This window comes from Triticum dicoccoides, chromosome 6A (assembly GCF_002162155.2).
Source record: "Triticum dicoccoides isolate Atlit2015 ecotype Zavitan chromosome 6A, WEW_v2.0, whole genome shotgun sequence".
In the NCBI taxonomy this organism is placed as follows: Eukaryota; Viridiplantae; Streptophyta; class Magnoliopsida; order Poales; family Poaceae; genus Triticum; species Triticum dicoccoides.
In genome coordinates this window covers 624,906,427-624,909,617 of record NC_041390.1, presented here as the reverse complement: position 1 = coordinate 624,909,617, position 3,191 = coordinate 624,906,427, and the positions used below count along the sequence as shown (strand labels likewise).

The following is a 3,191-nucleotide window of genomic DNA, read 5'->3' as shown; positions in this document are numbered from 1 at the left end:
TTTCGGTGGTAAGAAGACCAAATTAGAGTGACTTACCCTGCGAAACCTCTTCATGTTTCTCTGTCTTGTCCTCGCTTGTTCCTGTCCCTGAAATAAATTTAGCGATGTAAGAATAGAAAAGGTTTTGGGATGTATACAATCCAGTTCCAAGAGGGAAGAAAGAAGATTTCCTGTAGAAACAACTTGCCTTTATTGTCGTTGTTCTTCTGGCCACCGGCGTTTGAGGCACTCATACTGCTAGTTTAGAATGTGGTAGGAATGATAGTTGGAAGGCGGAGAGGAGAGAGTGGGATCGATGCACACTTGTAAGGCACGAGGATCCCATTCTTATAGCCGTGGAGAGAACAGACCAGGATCTAAATAAATGCGAGTATCAAAATGCACATGCATATGCATCAAAATGCAGTGTCTTGTTGCAGTGTAGTAGCTACTAGTAGCACCAGTGCATTCAGTGCCGTAGGCAGAATCTGCCCAAGACCCAAGGCAGCCATGTGTGTACAGTATTACTGTTTTTACAGTGCCAAAGGAATCTCCGCTGCCGTCCACAGTCACGACGCAGCACCACTCTCTTTCGCGGGAAGTACGTTGCAGTTTTCTGCGAGAGCATGATAGCACAGGACACGCATGCGCAGTTTTCTGCGAGAGCATGATGGCACAGGACACGCATACGCGTACTCTCTGCCGCTTGTACGCAGTCACACGTAGCCTAGGCACCGCCTGGCCGGGCGTGCGCCAGTGCGACCCCGCCGGCCGCGTCACCAAGCTGGTCCTCGAGAACCTCAACCTCACCGGCACCCTCACCGCCGCCCTCCTCGCCCCGCTCTCCCAACTCCGCGTGCTCAGCCTCAAGGCCAACGCGCTCTCCGGCCCCGTGCCCGACGGGCTCGCCGCGGCCCTTCCCAACCTCAAGCTGCTCTACCTCGCGTCCAACGCGCTCTCCGGCCCGCTCCCCGCCAGCCTCGCGCTGCTCCACCGCGCCACCGTCCTCGTGCTCTCCGGCAACCGCCTCTCCGGCCGGATCCCGCGGGAGCTCGCGGGCGTGCCGAGGCTGACATCGCTGCTGCTGGACGGGAACCTGCTGACGGGGCCGGTGCCCGCGCTGCCGCAGAGCACGCTCCGGGCGCTCGACGTCTCCGGCAACCGGCTGTCTGGGCAGATCCCCGGCGTCCTCGCGAGGCGGTTCAACGCGTCGGCGTTCGCGGGCAATGCCTGGCTCTGCGGGGCGCCGCTCGCCGTGCCCTGCGTCGTGGCGGCGGCGGCTCCCGGGCCGATGTCGCTCTCCCCCCGCCACGGCCGCGTTCGCGCCGCTCCCTCCCCCCGGCGGGTCCGGCGGCAGCAGCGGCCGCCGCAGGAAGGCCGCGATAATCGCCGGGTCGACGGTGGCGGGGGCGGTGGTCGTCATGGCATCGCGGCGGCCGTCATGGCATCGCGGCGCGGGCGCGGCAGGAACAAGCGGGTGGTCTCCTGGTCGCGGCGGCCGTCATGGCATCGCGGCGGCCGTCATGGCATCGCGGTGGTCTCCTGGTCGCGGCGGCCGTCATGGCATCGCGGCGCGGGCGCGGCAGGAACAAGCGGGTGGCCGGCGACGTGGACAAGGGCGGCCTCGGCACGCCGGAGGAGCAGGCCGAGGAGGACGCGCAGCACCAGCACCACCAGCAGCAGCGCTCGGGCAACGCAGCACTGCCGCCGGCGACAAACGCGGCGGCGGCGGGCGGCCGGGAGTTCTCGTGGGAGCGGGAGGGGATCGGGAAGTTGGTGCTCTGCGGGGGCGCGGCGGAGGCGTACTGCCTGGAGGAGCTGCTGCGGGCGTCGGCGGAGACGCTGGGGTGCGGGGAGGCCGGGAGCACGTACAAGGCGGTGATGGAGACGGGGTTGATCGTGACGGTGAAGCGGATGCGGTGCGGCGACGCGGGGGGCGCCGGCGGGGTGGGCGGCGGGGCTCTGGAGTTCGGGCGGCGGGCCGAGGAGCTGGGGCGGGTGCGGCACCCCAACGTGGTGGCGCTGCGGGCATACTTCCAGGCCAAGGAGGAGCGGCTGCTGGTGTACGACTACTACCCCAACGGCAGCCTCTTCTCCCTCGTCCACGGTCAGCCATCTTCTTCCTCGTCCCCCCATTTTCGCCATTGCCATGCTCCGTTCTCTCTGAAAGAAAGAAAGAATCTGCTGGTGCTGCGCTGCATTTGAACCATTTTTCAGCTCAGTTCCTTCCTCGTTGCCATGCATCCATGGTTAGGATGAACTGTTAACTTATCTGCACCGACTAAGCAAGTTAAACCAACAGTTTGTACTAGCTAGCATTGATTGATTGATTCATGTGAACTGATGAACACTGAACCGCACGCACACATCCCCTGCTGCCCGTGCCCGATATATACTAACTTTAGTACAAATAATGTAATCGTTGAGAGGACAAGGAGTGGTGCCGACGAGGTGACCGCTTGGGTGCGCGCCGCGCGAGAGGAGGAGATGTCCACGGAGTCGGGCGGTGAGTCGGCCGCGTCCGGCGCCGCCGGCCCCGCCGAGGAGAAGCTGGGCGCGTTGGTGGGCGTGGCGGCGGCGTGCGTGGCCGCGGACACGGACGCGCGGCCGGCCACGGCCGAGGTGCTCCGGATGGTGCGGGAGGCGCGCGCCGAGGCCATGTCCTCGTCCAACAGCAGCGACCGCTCGCCCGCGCGCTGGTCCGACGCCGTCATCATGGGCGCCGCGCCGGGGCCGCCGACGGACTGACCACTCCGGTCTGGTTAGCATCTCCAGTGATCGATCGAGCTGGTTACATACATTGATTGATTGGGATGAGATCCTCTCGATCTCCAGTTAAGCTAGCTAGTAGATAGGATTTTATTTGGTTTGTTTGATCAGTTGTTGGATCTGTAGATCGCTAGCTTTGATTTCGAAATGCACCATCGATCATCATGTAGTTAATTACTCCGAGTTTGTGTCATCAGATTGAGCCATGGTAGTTACGAAGATGCAAAATCCTCTTCCGCTACAAACACGTCTACATGCCAACGTCGTTGCCAAAGCACTCCTATTTTCTTTTCAAAAACACAGTACAGTTGAGACAACACGGACGAAGATGCTCACATACATATATACACTCGTTTGTACGACGAACACATGCACATTCTACTCGTATGAGCATCTGCACGAGGCTACATACAAATATACACTCGTTTGTACAAACGAACACA

At 61.3% G+C, this 3,191-nt stretch overlaps 1 long non-coding RNA gene and 1 pseudogene across 1 annotated transcript in view; one reads left to right on the top strand and one right to left on the bottom strand.

Annotated features, from left to right (window-relative positions):
• LOC119318638 overlaps window positions 1-92 on the bottom strand; it is a 765-nt gene extending 673 nt beyond the window's left edge. Inside the window, exon 1 of the long non-coding RNA XR_005154177.1 lies at window positions 37-92. This is a non-coding gene — a long non-coding RNA (uncharacterized LOC119318638). The remainder of the gene's footprint in view (window positions 1-36) is intronic.
• Window positions 93-192: 100 nt separating this feature from the next.
• LOC119318637 lies at window positions 193-2,941 on the top strand (annotated as a pseudogene).
• Window positions 2,942-3,191: the final 250 nt, after the last annotated feature.